The 20,182-nt window shown below is 36.3% G+C and overlaps 1 protein-coding gene and 1 pseudogene across 2 annotated transcripts in view; one reads left to right on the forward strand and one right to left on the reverse strand.

Annotated features, from left to right (window-relative positions):
* The window catches only part of GRM5 (glutamate metabotropic receptor 5), a 626,642-nt gene that overhangs the window by 315,140 nt on the left and 291,320 nt on the right, over positions 1-20,182 (forward strand). The gene's annotated exons all lie outside the window — the stretch shown is intronic.
* The window catches only part of LOC114032680, a 9,925-nt pseudogene continuing 1,100 nt past the window's right edge, over positions 11,358-20,182 (reverse strand).

The following is a 20,182-nucleotide window of genomic DNA, read 5'->3' on the forward strand; positions in this document are numbered from 1 at the left end:
AACATAGCTTTGAAATCATTTGGTTTATAATACCTAAGTTTTTAATATGAACAGGTTTTATTTTTTTTTGTTTGGTTTGTGTGTGTGTGACCCTTTTCCTTTCTCCTGAAAGAAAGTTCAAATACAGCATAACCAATTTTAGCTTCCAGCTAATGCATATGTATTCACATAATATCTGTGTTCATATTCTGTCATACTATGTAAGGCATGAAGTTGATTATTCATCTACACTCAAATAGGGGTTTTAGGCTAGATCAATGGTGTCAAACACAAATAAAAATTAACCCTGCTCTCTGCACATTGACTTATATATTTAACATTATATATGGTTTATTGAACTTTATTTATTTCATTAAACATTTCCCAATTATATTTTAATGTGGTTCAGACTGCCTTTGAGGTATAAATTTGTCACCTCAGAGCTAGATGCTCTCTAAATATCCTAAATAGTTCTGACAAATTATGATTCTATAGCATAATTAGAGATAATTTAATTGTTGGCCTAAGTTCTATTCATCCCTTAAACTTATATTAACCACAGTATTCTCTGACCAGGATAGTGAGCCAAGTACGGGGAATGGTTCAGAGTTTGGACAAGACATGGTCTCTACCCTCATGGATCTTATAGTAAAGTAGGAAAATAATAAGTACAGCAACCTACAACTCACATATGCTTGTGCTTTTTTCAATGATTACAGAGGCTTAACATTCATAGAGATTTGTTATTCTGAATTAACCAAGTTAAATAATGAGAAAGAGATATTTAAATTTCTTGGCAAATGTTGATTAACAATATGGTCATATCTAGCCAGAATTTCATTCTGAGATCAATGATAAAGGTACCTCTCTTACTCTTATAGAACAGAGTATCTTAATTATATGATTATATTGAAATGAGCAAACTTTAAATTTCTATCTGTACGTGTTTTGTAAAGATTCTGATCACAGACATCAAAAAATGTAAAACTCATCAATTTTAGTCTAGAAAATCACATTATGTACTGAAAATACAGTTCAATTCCCTCCTTTTTACAGGATAGAAAATGTATTTCTCCTTTATGACATATGCATTCAGTCTCATAGACATAAAGGAAATAAAAAGGGAGCAAAAATAATTAAATTTTGGTTTGCTTATTTTTGTTTTTTGTTTTTGTTTTGTTTTTTAGAATTCACCACTAATTTGCTGTTGCAACACAAAAGATCACTATAGGAACGATAGTGGGGAAGTTTACAATGCTGTGATTTTCAAAATGTTTTAGCTTGATTATCCCTTAACTAATCTTAACTACTTGCAGAAACACTGCATGCTTTATCTTGATTCAGATTAACCATGGCTGGACACAATGAAGGCCATTTCCATCATTCAACTATATGTGATAACTATCAAGTGAACACAATTCATAAAATCCAAAATGAACTTGACCCATCACATGTATAGCTCTTTAGAGGTACCTTTAGAGGCCCTTCCCATCCATTATGTCTCATCTGGTTTTCATCACATCCCTGTGAGGTAGGCAGGCCAGGTATTATTGCCTTCAATTTGTGGAGGATGATCTGGTCAATTTGAAGAGCTAAAAGGTTCAAGCTTCTTCTCTTTAAGACATATAAAGGTCATGTAAGAAAATGTAACTTGAGGATATATTTATCAACTACCTTGGTGCAATAACAGAGCAGTGCATGTTATATTTAAGATAGAAGAATTAGCAGCCAAAAGTACCTCGACAGGCTTGAAAAATTGGCCAAATCAATTAAGTAGCCTCTGCGGTCCCTTGCAGGTCTAGATCTATGAGCTTAGCTCTATTGAGGATAAATATAAAACCCTGCTTGAAGGAAGAAATATGAGAGGACATTCCCAATTCACCCCTTCTTGGAGGTGGGAGGTTTACATGGGAGGTGTACACATTGCACATGTTTTCATTTTTTTTAATCTATTAGTCAATTGTACTTATTTTTATTCCTCTCCAAAAATACTATTTGTTATATGAGATGGTTCTCTAGGAGGGGGAGGGGAAAAGATAGTTGAGATAACTATAATGACATAAGAAACTGAAGATATTAATAAATAAATAAATGGATAGATAAAGATAGATAAAAGGTAGACAGATGATAGATAGATAATTGATGATAGATAGATAGATAATTCTACACTTTGATTCCAAAAATTAACTATATAAATACAGACTGGTTTAGAATTGGATAAATTATATTGTGTGCAAAAAGCTCAGAAGGTTTTGAAGGACTGAAACTCACAATAATCCATCTCTCAACTTTTAATGTTATCACTGGCTCCCCCTTATTCCTGGAACACTCTCCCTCCCAATCTTTTGCTTTAAGTTTCTCTGTCTTCCTTCAAGACTCGTTCAAATTCCCATTTTCTATCAAAAGCCTTTCCCAGCCTTTAATCGTAGTGCCCAGTCTCTGAGATTGTCCTCAATTTATCTTGTAGATACCTTGTTTGTACACCATTGGTTTCACGTTGCTTCTTCCATTAGACTGAGCTCCTTGAGAGTAGGAACTGTTTTTACTTTCTTAGTATCCTCAGCACTCATAGTACCTGGATCCTAGTAGATACTTAGTAAATAAATTCCAGTTGAGAGACTGACATTGTAGCATATGAAGCTTATCTGACTTTACCACAACTTTAATACTTAAGAGAAACCATGATTTTTCAATTCCAGTGCTCCAGTCACCAACAAAAATCACAACCTATTTAGGACAGAAGATAAGTTTTGAGAGTTTCTGTGTTTAAAAAAAATATCAACATAAGTTTAACCTAACGGCAGGATTCTCTGACCTTTCTGAGGCTGGTGACAGACAGTATTTAGAGTTCTTTACCATACTCAAGACTTGCCAGAGCAGAGAGATTTACATAATTACTAAATTTCAGAGTCAGGAGGGACGTCAGTGCCTATGTAGTCCAGCCTATGCTTGCACAAGAATCCCCTCTAAAACCTCCTTGACAAGTGTTCAGTCAGAGACTCTTCATGAACAGCTCCAGCAAGAGGAAACCCAATATCCCCTTTCAATTCCAATTATTAACACGTCCCTGTTAATTCCTGACGTTGAGCTTAAATTTGCCTCTATAACTATTAGCCATTTATCTTTACCTTTTGCCTCTTAGATCAGAGAGAACAAGTGTAATCGTTCTTCCATGTTAAAAAAAAATCTTTTCAAACACATGAATATTACTATCATTTTCCTTCTCCTTCTAAATAAATAAATAAATAAATAAAGTTTGTCTTCTCCAAGCTAAATATCTTCAGTTCTTTCCAGTGATCCTCATATGGAGTGAATTCAATAACCTCAATCATCCCCATTGCTCTCCTTCAGATGCTCTGAAGCTTATTGATGTCCTTCCAAAATGATTGTGCTCAAACCAGGTGCGCACTTGCTCTGCTTCTTATTACTGAAAGATAGATTTCTCATCTTCAGGAGTTCAAATCAAGCCTAAGACACTTACTAGTTGTGTGACCCTAGGCAAATCACTTAACCCTATTTGTCTCAGTTTCCTCATCTGTAAAAAAAAAAAAAGCTGGAGAAGGAAAAGATAAACAACTCTAGTATCTTTGACAAGAAAATCCCAAATGGGTCATGAAGAGTTGGACATTACTGAATAACAAGAGAATTCCCAATCTAGGTCAAGATCACATTAGCAAGTTTGCTGCTATACCTCCCTGATGGATAGCATGAATTTGTAAGGGATTAAATCAACATAGCTTTATATCTTATATAAATGTTTTCTGAATAGGAATTGAGAAGGTAGATTATGGGAATGATCTGAGATTGGAGATTAAATCCATTTTGACTTTCTTTTATTACCATGGAACTAATGTTTGAGGACAATGAATCACTAAAATATATAAGAATAAGGCTAAGATTGTGTACATCTCTGGCCTTTAGATTATAGGATTCTTGGCAATGGCATTAAGACAAGATATTCAGAGGGTTTGGGTTCAATTGCTTGTTTGGTGCAAACACCTGATAGAAACCAATTAATCCTGTTTCTAATTCACTCAATTCACTCAAGGTATTTGAAGTAGCTTGTGTGTACAGATTAGACACACCTCAAAATATGGTATGCAGTGAGTCTGAGTAGATATGGCTCATTGGAAGCAAAACTTCAAAAGGCTTTTATCTAGAAATTTACCCTCACTCTGCTAAACTGTAACTATAGACCAGTAAATATCTATATAGATAGGACTTTAGAGATCACAGTAGAATGCAGTATCATGAAGTTACTGTTTTGAAGAAACATTCAGAGACAATCTAGGGGAAAACACACTTAAGAAATTATAATCACTCTCTTTTCTTTTTGTACGTATTTTGTGTTTTGTTTTATCAATGAAATAATGTATTTGTTGTTCAACCCACAGTCTCCCAAATCATCCAGTACTATTTCCACCACAACATGCTATCTCTAGAACTCCTCTAAGTCTCAGTTTCCCATCTGGAATTAGGGTACCAAGTAGCATAATAAGAAAATATTATCACTGAACATAAAAAATTGTGAACAAATTGCTTAGAGTACTATTTAAAAGAGAAGTTTTATTATTAAGTGGCTTGCCCAAGAACAGAGAATTAGGTAGTGAGAGATCTAGAATGTGTTAGAATTATAGACAGCATAATGTAGTGGATAGAGAGCTGACCATGGACCCAGGAAGACCATAGTTCAAGTCTCCTCTCTGCCCAGATTCTGGTTGTTTGACCTTTGACAAGTCACTTAAACTCTTGGGGTTCTAGGCAATTCTCTAAGCCTAGAAATTGCAGAGAAGGTGTGGGCTTGTACTGCTCAAAGGAGTTTTACAATTAAGGATTCCTTAGACCAATGAAATCATAGGTTCAGTCAGTCTCTATCCACATCACCATGATATAGTGGATAAGGCACAAAGCTTGGAAAGATGAAAACCTGGATTCTATTCCAAGTTCAGACAATTTCTAGGTGTTTAATTCTAGGCAAGTGACTCACCTTCTCTGTAAAATAAAAATAATGATAGTACTTACCTCACAAGTTTGTTGTAAAGATCAAATGAAATATGATATGTAAAACCTTAAAGATAATTGACGGCTATTATTATTAGAATGAGGAGTTCCTATTTCCTTCATTCTTTAATCTATAAAAAAAAAATTCTTATTTTTGTCTCCCAACACCTTTGACTGATAAGAGTACATAGTTTTGAAACCATGCTGTTCTCTTCTATAGGCTGAGGCCCCTATTGGCCCAGATTACCAGAAAGATAAAAAAAACACTGAGTTTGGAGGATATTTTGAAATTTCCACTGTAGGTAATGTTGAGTATGCTTGTGTAACAGCTATATAATGGAATTTGCTATATTCCCTCCACCACCCCAGAACTGTGAAGGACTTGCTTTATCATTTGATAAGGTAACTTATAACTCTATCTAACCAAAACAAATCTTTAAATTAAGCCTTCTACTAATATCTTATTGGCATGGATTGGATAATTACAGATGGAAAATTGTTTAAAGTAAAAGTAAGTTTAATCAGAGATTTTCTCACTGTGCTCAGGGCAAAAAAAAATAGACTTATTTAGTGCTTTAAAACATACAGAACACTTTCCCCATATTCAAACCCTTTCCATGTGGTTGGCACTATGTGGACATGGCCTTTAAGACCTCCAGGAAAAAGCAATGAAGCTTTAGAGATGGGCTTTCTTAGAGGAAGATAAACTGACCATATGAAAAAGGAAAAAGTGACTCTGGTCTTAAGTAGATAACCCATTTTTCTTCTTTTGATACTTTCTTCCTCTCTAAAATGAAGATAATAATAACACCATTTTAGGAGACCTGTGTTTTGCCACTAATGAGCTCTGTGACCTAGAACCAAGCCCTTCCCCTTGAGGCTTCATTTTTTTTTTCATTTAAAGATGACGAATTTTTGAAACAGTGCTTTCTAAGCCTCCTTCCTTTTCTGAAATTATATGATTCTTTGATTGGCAGATCTGCCTGTCATACCTGGATCACACCCCCTCATCTCTAATTGTCAGAATTATTGTCTTCTTTCAAAGGTCAACTCAGGTGCCACTGAAACTATCTAAGCTTACACTTGTATACATGTATGTATCTAGTTATTTACATAATGTGTTCCCTGTCCCCATCCTCCCACACACACATATTTAGAATGCAATGTCCTTGGGACCAGGGACCATTTTTTTGAGGATAGATAACACATATAGGGAGCCAGGGAAGAGTGACTATATTCTTAGTGCCCAACAAGGAGCTAAGAGTTGAAACCCATTTTAAATTAACAAACACTATTCCTTACCACTTCCACTGAAAACTGGGGGAGGTGGGCATTTGTAACAAATAAAGGACCAGTGCTTTATAGTTGTTTGAGACTTGGTAGATTTATCTCAACTTTAAAAGCTTGACATTAGCAATAAAACATGTGGCTGATTCTGATTCCCCTATAATGCTTTGCCTAGGGACAAAAGTAGACAGATAAAATCAGTCACCTCATAAATAAGTAAATATTTGGGCTAATAAAGCCTTCATATTTTATTTTTCTTCAAAGAATTGACCCCAATTTTAACCCATATTTCAAGACAGTGCCTCATCATCTCTACTGGCATTATCCATAGAAAGAACACTTCATTAAGCTCCAGGTCCATCTCCAATCATCTTGATCTATATCTTGCCACCGGACCCAGATGGCTCTGTAGGAGAAAGTGAGGTTGGTGACTTTGCACAGCCCTCCCCCACTTAAATCCAATTTATTTGCATGTCATGACATCACCTCCCTGATGTCATGGTCCTCCTCCAGAATGAAGGACAAACAACAACTTCTGTGAGAAGGGAATACTTTGGGCCATCCCGCTTTTATAATGCAGACAAAATCTAGAGTGTTTAACTCAGGGCTTTACAACAACAATGAAAATATAGATTACTGTAAGGTTTGCAAGTTATAATTGTAAATTATAAGTGAATGATCTATTTGCATCAATGTAGGAAATTTCCAGCTCTGGGGTTCAGTATAATTGTGAAATTATGGGTCCAACTTAAAATAATGATAATAATAATGTTAATAATAATAACAATAACAAAAATTTGCAAAGTTGATTCATCACAATAACCCTGTGATCTTAGTTGATATGCCATTCTGCTAGTTAAATTATTTTCTTTGTTTTAAGATAAGGGGTGAGAGAGAGATTCCTGACCTTGGCATCAGAAAGATCTGGATACGAGTCCTAGCTCTGACACATGATGGCTCTATATCCCTGATCAAGACATTTAAGCACTCAGTATTACAGGCAATATTCTAAGTCCATAAATTAGAAGGAAGTTGCCTGTCTTCATTGATAGAGGGAATTCTCTCATTGGGGTACTCTCAACAATATGCATTAATAAACAACAACAGTAATAATGACTAACATTTTGTAGCGCTTGGAGGTTTGCAAAGTTCTCTAGATGTATCATCTCTTTTGAAACTGAAGGTCCATACCAGGGGCAAGAGCAGTATCAATTTCATTTTAGAAGCTCAGGAACTTAGGATCTGAACCTTTACTTCATCAAACAAAATATTTCCAGTTGTAACTTTTGTATTGAATTATTATTGTTGTTGTTTGTCCTTCATCCTTGAAAGGATCATAATATCAGGGAGGTGATGCCATGACATACAAATGAATTGGATTTAAGTGAGGGAGGGCTGTACAAAATCACCAGCCTCACTTTTTCCTCTGGAGCCATCTGGATTCAGTGGCAAGATATAGATCAGGGTGACTGGAGATGGCTCTCGATGCAGTGGGAGACTTCGGCTTTTTTAAGCTAAGGTTTTTAACTGGTCTCAGTTTGACTGAGGCAATACCTATTCAGTGATTAATGCTAGGTAAGAAATGAGGCAGAGATGGCCTCTTTTACCTAATTAAAAAAAATCAATCTGGGATGGAAAGACTTTCAGGGTTTCTGGCCAAAACAGAAACAATTGTTATTTACATTCACTCTGAGCCAATCAGAGCACAAACAATGACCACCTGGGGCTTGGCCAGGAACCTATTGTTGGCCAATCAATGAGACCCAGAGTAATTTGGGTTTAAGGCATGGCCCTTAAGAAAAAAAATCCAGCCCATGAACCCCAAGATACCTTTTGAGTTTTCAGGAATCAAAATTTACATACATGCCTTTGGGCAGAGCACCTGCAGGTAAGGGTATGATACTCTATGTGGACAGAGAGAAGAGAAGGAGCAGGAAGGAATGAAGGAAGAAAGGAAGGAAGGAAGGAAGGAAAGAAGGAAGGAAGGAAGAAAAGAAGGAAGGAGGGAAGGAAGAAAAGAAGGAAGGAAAGAAGGAAGGAAGAAGCTGTATTGCCCAACTGGCCAGTTTGAGTTGGGTCCCCAGTGAGGCAGCTCCTACTACTATTCACACAGATTGTTGTTTGCCCTTCATTCTCGAAGAGGACCTTGACATCAGGGAGGTGATACCATTGCATACAAGTGAATTAGATTTAAGTGAGGGAGGCCTATGTAAAGTTGCCATCCTCACTTTCTCTTCCAGAGACATCTGGGACAAGTGGCAAGATATAGATCAGGACTACTGGAGATGGCCCTAGATGCAATGGGAGACCTTGGCCTTTTTCAGCTAAGGTCTTTAACAGGTCTAAGGTTGACAGAGGCAATGCTCATTTAGTGATTAAGGCTAGGTAAGAAATGAGACAGAGAATGGTCTCTTTTACCTAGCCAAAAAAAAATCATTCTGGGAAGACCCTCAGGGTTTCTGGTCAAAACAGAAATAATTTCTATTTACATTCACAACAACAATAACTCACATTTGACTCTGTGTGGGTGGTTTAAATGCAAAGCAAATAGAGGTTCATACTTGGAGTCAAGAAGTCTTGGGTTCCAATCTTGTCTTTGATGCCTGCTCTCTATGTGGATATGGGCAATTTGCCTAATCTCTCAGTGTCTCAGGAAACTGTCTAAAATTATAGAATACATTTTTTTTTGTTTTGTTTTTGTTTGTTTGTTTTTTGGCAATTGGGGTTAAATGACTTGCCCAGGGTCACACAGCTAGTAAGTGGCAAGTGTTTGATCTGAGTCCACATTTGAACTCAGGTCCTCCTGACTTCAGAACCAGTGCTCTATCCACTGAGCCACCTAGCTGCCCCTACATTTGGTTTTATGACTTGCATCAGTGTTTGACATTCCCACAAAGGACTTCTCTGCACCATATGTCATGGGTCTAGTCAAAAATAAACTAATAAATCATCATGGTAAGTTATTCTTTAGCATATATGAGGATTCAAAGTGTTAATAAGGCTACATGTCAAGTTCTATGCATTGGTCCCAAAATTGGAATGGGCTACTATAGTATGTAGTGAATTCTCTATTAATGAAAATCTTCAAATGGAATCTGGATAATACTTGGAATGTTGTTGAATAGATTCTTCCCAGGTATGATGGAGTAAATGGCACTAGAGTACCCTTATAAATCTAATGGTTGAATCTAAAATACTGTTAGTTAGGATATATCATGCCTTTTGAGGGCTGGCCTGGAAACCTAATCATCATTCACATGTATAAGTTTTGTTAAGCAAATGTATGAGTTTTGAAATCTGAGCTGATAAATGTCTCTACTTTAGAAACACAATATATTGGCAAATTAGAGTAACTTCCAATTATCTTAAACCTCCACAGAATGTCCCCCTTCCTACAAAATAAAATAAAATAATTATGACTCTATGAAAATTACTAAGTAGAGTCAGGCTAGCTGTGTTTTCTTTGTATGTGGTAAGGGAAGAGTGCAGAAATAAAAGATAAGATCTTTTTAGGTATAATCAAATAGATATTTCATGTGAAGTGAAATTTAACTGCTATTCTTTTTTTATGTGATTCTTTAAACTCTGTCCTAAATATGCTGCCACTTTACTTGTTCCCTTTTGAATGATCTCTCTGAATGGTTCCTTTTACCTATCTGGGGTCACACTGTGCTTAGGAATGTGTGAACCTTTTAAATAAAATAGCTTATCGCACCTTTTGTTTCTGGAGCAGAATGGAGATAAAAGCTAAAGTTTGAATGTTCTGGACTCTAAGTTTTGTTTTCTATTCCTGACTCCTTGCCACTGATAAAATTAAACTCAATGTATTATTTTGAGATCTGCACATTGGCATCAGCTACCAGAAATGTCCTGGGGATAAATAAGGGTGGGGTGCACAGGTTGGAGCATTTCTTTTAAATATTCAGGTAGAGTTACCATGATATGACAGGATGTGTGCTGGCTCTGGAGTCAAAGAACTCAGGTTGCTATTCCATCTCTGCCATTTTAAGTAAACTGTGATCTTGGGCAAGTCACTAACCTTTACTGGGTTTCAGTTTTCTGATTTTTAAAATGAGGAGGTTGGATGTTGTTGTTCAGGAACTTCAGTCATGTCTAATTCTTTGTGAGCCCATTTGGGTTTTCTTGGTTAAGATACTGGAGTGGTTTGCCATTTTCCAGATGAGGAAACTGAGGCAAAGAGGGGTAAGTGAGTTGTCTAGGGTCACACAGCTAATAAGTGATCTATATGTGTTAGTGACTGCCATGCTTTTTATCTGAATATTTGGAGGATAATACCAATTTTTAAGCCTTTACTCAACGAGAGGTCTGTGTCATTTGTGAGGATGAAGATTAGGAGGATATTAACTTGAGCATATAGGAAAAAAATATTGATTTGTTAAACCTGTCTGATTCACCAACTGTCAGTCTCATTTCAATCCTATGAAATTATTTTTTTTAATTTCTCAAGATTTTTTTTTCTTTTGACCAATCCAAGTGAAGTCTGCTAACACTTAGCAATTAGCAGCTTAATACTTCCTTTTCTGAATACAAAGCCAAATGTGTATGAGTGGCAAATCATCTACAACTAATTAGAAATATCTGCAGCTTCTGGGCTGCAATCTGCCATCTTTGGTTAGTGGCTAATTGCAGAAAGTCATTGTTGAGTTTTTGATGTGATGCAATGCAATTTGATTTGCCCCATATCTCCTGCAGACAGGCTGCATGGTTCACTAAAAATCATTCGGAACCTGGTAAAATGGTCTATAGCCCATCTGCTGATTTTATTGTCATACTTGATTCATTGCTTTGGAATTATTCAAATTAATTCAAATAGGAAGAGTCCTCTAAGAAATAATCACAGCTTCGTAAAAGAGCGTTACTGTATGTGTGTGTTTTTGTGTTTGAAAAGTAAAGTGTGATATGGTAGGAAGCACACTGGCAAAAGAGTTAGGATTGGGTTTAGGTCCAGCCTCTTCACTTGCTATCTGGCTGTGCTTAGGTACTTTGCCTTGTCAGCTCCTTGAGAAATGTGGAAATGTGTCATTTTTTTCATGTAATTTCTTTTTTTAAACCAGTTTTGGCCAGTTTATTAAAGAATACTTTTGTACAGTTTACTTTTCACTGGTCTGTTCTGGCATGCTTCTAATGATATCAGAATCATCTGGATCAATAATAGCCAGTGTACATATTCTGTAGTGCTTCCCACATACTGTACCCAATTCAATGTTATTGCCACTGTAGTGATGTATGCCAACTTTGGCCAACATAGCATAATACTCAATCTCTGATTGATTTCCTCAAGGCTGAGCAGTTGCTGGCTAAGATGACCAATTTGGCTTTGCCTAGTCTGATCATTTTCAGGGTCTGTTTGTAGCCTAGCTAGTAACTGCCATTTTTCAAGACCAGCTGGAGCTTCAAATTGACGGACTCCTGTGACTTTTTCATCTTTGTGGCCATCATCTTCCTGGCTATGGTGCTGGAGGACCCTCAGCCCGGAGCACAGAGAGGGGAGGGGGGGTGGGGAAATGGGACACTTAGCATCTGGAACTCCCCCACCCACAATCTCTCAGGACCTCTAGGGCCACACTATCCCAGAGCCTACAGAGACCCACTCACCCTTTTCATGTCATTTCCTCTGTGTTAGTCTCAGATAGTTAGTAGTTATGTGACATAATATCATCAACCTTCCAGGGTTTCTGTGAGGATTAAATGATATAATATTTGTAAATCACTTTGAAAATCTCATAGTATTATATAATGCTATTTTGTAAATATTTGAGGCAGCTAGATCTCTTGGTAGATAGATCATTTGACCTGGTATCAGGAAAAACTGAATTCAGATCTGGCCTCAGACATTTAGTGTCTATATGATCCTAGACTAATGATTTAAACTCTCTCTTCCTCAGTTTCCTTATCTTTAAATAAGGATAAGAACTTACCTCCAAGGGCTTTTATGAAAATAAAATGAGATACCTGTAAAGCACTTTGAAAGCCTTAAAGTACTAAATAAATTCTAACTTTTTATTGTGAAGGTGGTGGTGATCCATCCTACCTTATGTGGTTGTTGTGAAAAAAGTCATTTGCAAACTGTAGAAAAATGTATTTTTAGGAGGGAAAGTCAAGGTTTTTCATTTTCTGTTTGTATTTGATGCTTCAAATCAAGTTGTATATCTCCAATGATCCGAAGTAATTCAATGCAAGGAGCATTGCTAAGCACCTCATTTAGTAGAAGAGGTGCTATGCTAGTTGCTGGGTTACACAGACAAATGCCATTCCTGCCCGCATAGAATTTACATTCTACCGAAGATAAAGAAAATTTGCTCATTTTCTCAAGAGAATGCAATCCATTCTGTCTTTTTGTCCAATGCTGAAAAAGAAGTAAGCCCAAATTGTCTTATTTAGATATCTGAATGGATATGTGATCTAGTCAGTGTTGCTATTCTCTCCCTCTGTACAAACCTAAAGCCCTGCACACCATTTTCCTATGCAATTCTTGTCTGTGTTTTTCAGTTTCTCCATATGCAGAATAGAACCAATGCACTGGAGACCTTCTTTTCTTTTAAAATCTCAAATTATCTAAAATCCTATTCTATGAAATTCTCAGGGGAGCTCTTTCCCAGAATTTCCTGTAGCTGTTAAGAATCAATAAATTTTTAGTTATTGTTTGACTACAGAGATCCCCTGTGCCCAATAGTTATTGTTCTAAAGCTTTTCAGACTGTAATAGATCCCTGTGAGTGTTCAGAATGAAAAGAAGGTTCTTTGTCTCTAGTTGGTCTGCTTGCTAGGGTGTTGGCATCCCATCCCAAGGCAGCCCCCAAGGGAGAAAAGGAAATTGCCACTCTGCTCAGACTTCAACAGGTTATCTTTCTCTCTCCTTCCTCCTGTATGTTTGGGGGTCAGAGCTTCCACAAATAATGAAAGTCCCTATATCTTCTCTTCTGGTTTCTCTGATGAAGCTTCATCTGGGGCTGTATGCCAGAAGGAGAAGGGAGACAGGTTTACTTTTGGCACTACTCTGGTAGGGAGTTAATCTTATGTTATATCCTTAACCTCCAAAAATCCCACTCTGGTGACGGAGAATTCATAGGAATACAACTTCTGCTGGACTTGAAAAGAAAGTCATTGGTGGTTTCTGCTTGAATGGTGTTAGCTATTCTGGAACTTTGGAACAGTGTGTTACCATGACCACAAGCAAATGAGACCAGACATTTGAAGAGGAGCACAATGTCATACATGTACACTCACACCCATGCACATAGTACCCATGCACTGGACACACACACACACACACACACACACACACACACACACTATATTACACTATAGTATGCTATTGACTTCCTTTCTGTTAAGCTAAGGTCATCAGCTTAATACATTAACACACATACAGAGAAGAGCAAACAACTAAGACCACTTCACCTAGGTGTCTGAATGGTTAGTGTTTCGGACTTTCAATCAGAAAGATCTGTTCAAAAACTACCTCAGACATTTACTATTACAGATAGTAAGTCACTTGAGCTTTCTCAGCTTCAGTTTTCCCATCTGTAAAACTGAAGATAATAACAGTAATAATTTGAAGACCAAAAGCCAACACTCTCATTTTCCTTTTGCTGATTATCTGAAATGCTAATTCCACATATGCTGTTGATAATGGTATGAAGCACTGTCATATTTTTCATTAGTGCATATTTATGCATATATTTTCATGGATGACTACTTGGAGAAAATATATCAGTACATTCTTCTTTTTTCTTTTTTTTTCTACTTTATAGTATTTCATTTTTTCCAATTACATATAAAGATGGTTTTCAATTTTCACTTTTATAAGATTTTGAGTTCCAAATTTTTCTCTCTCCCTCCTTGCCCTCCCTCCACCCTAAGATAGCAAGCAATCTAATATAAATTATTCATATACAATCATATTAAACATGTTTCCACATTTTTCACGTTATGAAAGAAGAATCATAACAAAAGGTAAAAATCAAAAGAAAGGAAAAAAAGAGAGAAAATAATATGCTTCAATCTGCATTCAGACTCCATAGTTCTTTCTCAGGATGTGGATAGCATGTTCCCTCATTAGTCTTTTGGAATTGTCTTAGATCATTGTATTGCTCAGAAGAGCTAAGTCTATTGAAGTCAGTCATCACACAATGTTGCTGTTACTGTGTATAATGTTCTCTTAGTTCCGCTCACTTTACTCAGCATCAGTTCATGTAAGTCTTCCCAGGTTTTTTCTGAAGTCTGCCTGTTCATTATTTCTTATGGTACGATAGTATTCCATTACATTCATGTACCACAACTTGTTCAGCCATTCTCCAATTGATGGGCATCCCTTCACTTTCCAATTGTTTGCCACCACAAAAAGAGCTGCTATAAATATTTTTACATGTGGGCCCTTTTCCCTTTTTTATGATCTCTATGAGATACATACCTAGTAGTGGTATCACTGGATCAAAGGGTATGCACAGTTTTATAGCCCTTTGGGCATAGTTCCAAATTGCTAAAGAATAGTTGGATCAGTTCACAACTCCACCAAGAATGCATTAGTGTTCCAATTTTCCCACATTTTCTCCAATATTTATCATCTTCCTTTTTTGTCATATTAGGCAATCTGATAGGTATGAGGTAGTACTTCAGAATTGTTTTAATTTGAATTTCTCTAATCAATAATGATTTAGAGCATTTTTTCATATAACTATAGTGTATCAGTGCATTCTAAATGGTACTGTCTGCAAGTATTCTTAAAGATATTCTGCTCTCTTTTATGCTGACCATATCTATAACTATAGAAAATGGTGATTTGTTTTCTTTGTGGAATGCAACACTAGTCATCAGGAGTCATGCTACTGATGCTTATTATCTGTGTATGAATCTGGGGAAGTCACTCAATTTGCTTAAGCCTACCCATTTGTAAAATGGAGATAATAGCACCCACCTCACAGGGTTGGGATGAGGATCAAGTGAGATATTATATGTAGATCCTTTTGCAACCCTTAAAGCTAAATTAAAATGTTAGATATTGTTAGATACTGTATCCCATCCAGATTTTGAGGTAGCAGTAGTACTTATTTTAGGGTGGTTTTGATGGTGAAATGAGTGTGTGTATAGTCATATATACATGTATATATAACTAGATACACACTCATATATATTTGTATGTGTGTATTGTATACTTTGCAAACCTTAGAGTTATATGAATGTTAGCTTTTATTCTTATTTTTGCTGAGGCCATGCTACTAGCTGAAACCAGAAACTTACCTGTCTCCCACTCCCTTTCAGTAGAATGTTCTGGGGTTGAAGAATAATGGGGATTAGTGTCATTGTACCACCCTTACTTTCTTTCCTTAAATACCATGACTGAATACAGCTTAAATGTGGGTAGAAATGCCTGAGCATTCACCCAGTCAAATGGCCCAGCCTGCTTCACTTCTGTTTCTATGAAGCCAACCACATTGCCTACCCTGCTGTACTAACACACAGCACCCTGGCAAAAGCACCTTTGGCACCCAGGAGATGGAATGAGTTTTGCAACCCATATTTTGCATTAAAAAGAACTGAAAGTTGAACAAAAATTGAACAAAATGACCTAATTGAACTTTTCCATATTTAATTCCTATTATTAGTGAAGGGGTTACATAGAAGCCATTCAATGACATGAATTTAGACCATTTTAAATCTATAAATATCAAAGCATAGCTCTAACCTTTTGTTTAAGCATTGTTAAACTTGCCAATTACAGGTTGTAGTTGTTATGATGATGTATTTGTCTTACTCTGCTAACCATGTTATCTAGGCCTCTTTATGTGTATATAATAACAATGTGTATATAATACTTTCAATTTACATCAACTCTGCACCCCATTTCTGTCCAAGTTATAAACCTGGGAATGGCTTTGAGTGAAAATCATTTCAGAATAAGAAAGGATTTTAATGGACATCTAGTCCATCCCTTATCTTCAAAAGTATTCTCTCTACAACATGTATGACATGAGGTCATACAATCTTTTTTTTTTTTAAATCCTCCAGTGAGGAGGAAACACCCCCTCCAAAAAAAGTAGTTTATTGCATGTTTGAATACTTCTAATTGTTAAGAAGTTTTATGGTGTTTTTTCCTTAATTAAGATTAAATTTGTCCTCATGAATCTTCCACCTTTTCTCTTAGTTCAATAGTTCAGTCAAAAGCATTTACTAAGAACCTCCGATGTGTAAGGCATTGGGTTAGATGATGGAGATAAAAAAAGAAAAAAAATAAGAAGTCCTCACCCTCAAGGAGTATGCCCTCCAACTATGGGAAAAGAAGAAATATATCTCTAATTGATGCTGCTTGACTGGGCCTACAGGGTCTAGGATTCCACACTCCTCCTGGTCCCATACCTAGCCATTGACATTTTTAGACCAATTTCTGTGTTGTAAAGTCCACTTTCAATTAAGGGGATTAGACCTACTTCTTTTCACATCCTTTGACTCATTAACAAATCCAAACAATGCTTTTTATAGCAAGAGGAACTGGTTAAATTTAGGGCTCCAAAAGTAGAGAATAAAAGAAACTCAATGTACAATATAAATTGGGTATGTAAGAGAGACATTGTAGTATAGTGGACAGAAATATCCTCAGAGCCCAGCTCAAACTCTTTAGCCCTGGGTAAATTATCTAAATTCACAGTGCTCTAGTCAACCCTCTAGTAATATAAGTTACAGAGAAGATTGCAAGATGTGCTGGTGAAAGGGACTTTCTTCACCTGGAAGCTCCTTATGCCAGTAAAATAACATATCCAGTCCCTATTCCCACAAAGAGGAACACTAATCGTAAGTATAGCATACATGATCTGAATGAATAAAACATAGTTCAGTGACAATTTATAACTATGATTAAATTGGGCAAATGAAACTAATACTCAAGCCTCATCAGAACATAAAGCTATTTTGCAATACTGCTAATTAGTCAATTTATATTTGATCTCAACTGTGCACTATATGATGATGAAACAACTAAACTTAATCTTCCTTCTAGGGGCTACTCTGTGGCCATTTTACTAATTCCAAATTCACATTATTTTACTATCTTCTAGATTACATTTTCCCATCTTTTCCCATAAGAATAGTGTGAGAGATTATTTAAATGTTTTTGAAAATTCTAAGTAAACAATATTTATAGGTGATTCTGTTCCACATGATTCCTTCTCAAAGGCTAACACTCAGTGTTAATTTAATATTTTATTAAAGTGAGAGAAAACTATAGCACTTAAATTATATGACTAAAGATTAAGCCTAAAGGGATTGTCAGGGTCAAGGTAAAGGCGTTTTAACAGTCAGAGAAGGAAAAATTGTCTGAAGCCAGGAGCGTATGTGTATGTGTGCATGTGTGTGCGTGTGTGTGTGTGTGTGTGTGTGTGTGTGTGTTTCTCTTTTAGGGCTATAAATAGTTTTAGGGATACAACCCCAAAAATGTATGTAATTACAAGGCAAGAAGGCTCCTCTGAGTTTGTCTGTTCACTAACTCAATGAGCATTAAGAATATGAAAAAGAGTTACCTTACATTGGTTTTGTAATTCCTATTTACAGGTAACTTCTGGTGTACACATCTCTGATTTCAATCTTCCTCAGGTTCTGGGGAAAAGGAGGGTCAGAGGTAAAAGACATGTTCAAATGATAAAGTGTGTGTGTGTATATATACATAAATATATATATTTGTATGTATGTAAATATGTATGTATATGTATACGTATGTGTGTGTGTGTGTGTGTGTGTGTGTGTGTGTATATATATAAATGGATTGAAGGGATAGGGAACATGAGAATATTGAAGAAAATCAAGTAAATATAAATCATATTTATCTGATTAAATATGAAATTCTCCATTTGACTTTTAAAACCCTTCACAAACTCCCCCCTTCCCACAGTCTTACACCTTGCCACGTTTTCCATGTATTATGTGATCTAGTGATATAGGAAGTGCTATTTGTCCCATGTTCAAATCCCAGTTCTGTGTACTTTTATCAGCAATCCCCCATTCCAAGAATGTCCCTCCTTTTCTTCTCCTTCTGACTCCCCTGCTTCTTTAACATTATCTATATCTATATCAACATAGATAGATAGATAATGTATGTATATATGCATATGTAGCATAAATTTTTGGCCTATCTTTGCACCCCAAGCACTTAGCCCAGTTCTTGCCACATAATAGATGTTTAAGAAATGTCTGTTGATTTGACTAAATTTTTCTGTATTAGTGTGGTGAAATTGTAGACTCAGAGGACCTGAGTGTGAATCCTGACTTTATTTTTTTTAATTTTTAAAAATTTTTTTTAAAATATATGTTATATATGTTCAGTTATGCAAAACACTTCCATAGCAGACATGCTGTAAAAAACTAACTCTATTTTCCTTAATCCTATCCCACCCCCCATTTATTCTATTCTTTCTTTTGACTCTGACCCTCCTCAGAAGTACTTGCTTCTGATTACCCCCCTTTCCCAATCTGCCCTCCTCTCTATCATCCCCCTACTCTCTTGTCCCATTCCTCTCCACCTATTTTCCTGTAGGGTAAGACAGATTTCCATACCCAATTGAATGTATATGTTATTCCCTCCTTAAGTCAAATTGTATGAGAATAAGATTTACTCATTCCCTCTCACCTTCTCCCGTTTCCCCTCCACTATAAGAGCCTTTTCTTTTCTGTTTTTTTTGTGAGATAATTTACTCTATTCTACCTCTCCCTTTCTCCTTCTCCTAGTATAATTCTCTCTCACCCCTTAATTTTATTCTCCAGATATGACCTCTTCATCTTCAACTCACCCTCTAAGCCCTCTATCTATCTATCTATCTATCTATCTATCTATCTATCTATATACACGCACATATAGTTTTTTCCCTCCAACTACCCTAATACTGACAAAGGTCTCATGAGTTACAAATATTATTTTTCCATGCAGGAATGTAAACAGTTCAACCATAATAAGCCTCTTATGATTTTCTCTTTCCTGTGTATCTCTTCAAGTTCCACTTGTCTTATATTTGAAAAATCAAATTTTCTGTTCAGCTCTGGTCTTTTCATCAAGAAGCCTGAAAGTCCTCTATTTCACTGAATGACCATTTTCCCCCTGCAGAATTATACTCAGTTTTGCTGGGTAGGTGATTCTTGGTTGTAATCCTATCTCCTTTGCCCTCCGGGATATCATATTCCATGCTTTGCAGTCCCTTAAGGTAGAAGCAGCTAAATCTTGTGTTATCCTGATTGTGTTTCCACAATACTTGAATTGTTTCTCTCTGGCTACAGTATCTAGAAGATACTGGGCTAAGACTCACTTCCTTCCTTTTATGAGATGTTTTCCAGCAGAATGAGAACTGGAATGTGTACAGTGTGAGTTATTTTGCTCTCAGATGTATACTGGGTAAGTGATTACACAATGATAGAGAGATCAGGTTACTGAGGGAGACTACTGGTTTGAAAACTCTTTCCCCAACACAGACCTCAGCCTATGTCTTAGTAGATCAATCTAAGGGAGTTGCTGGGGGAGTCATGAGGGAGGGGAGGAGGATAAATGGAATTTAAGAACCTTTTCCAGGATTAGGCAGCTAGTGTCAATTTCTCCTTGACCTGGGAATTCTGGAATTTGGCTACAATATTTCTAGGAGTTTTCCTTTGGGGATCTCTTTCAGGAGGAGATCGGTGGATTCTTTCATTCTATTTTGCCCTCTGGTTCTAAAATATCAGGGCAGTTTTCCTTGATAATTTCTTGAAACATGATGTCTAGGCTCTTTTTTTGATCATGGCTTTCAGATAGTCCAATAATTTTTAAATTCTCTCTTCTGGATCTATTTTCCAGGTCAGTTGTTTTTCCAATGAGATATTTCACATTGTTTTCTAAGTTTTCATTCTTTTGGATTTGTTTTACAGTGTCTTGATTTCTCATA

Source organism: Vombatus ursinus, unplaced genomic scaffold, assembly GCF_900497805.2.
Source record: "Vombatus ursinus unplaced genomic scaffold, bare-nosed wombat genome assembly UNPS02005659.1, whole genome shotgun sequence".
Classification (NCBI taxonomy): domain Eukaryota; kingdom Metazoa; phylum Chordata; class Mammalia; order Diprotodontia; family Vombatidae; genus Vombatus; species Vombatus ursinus.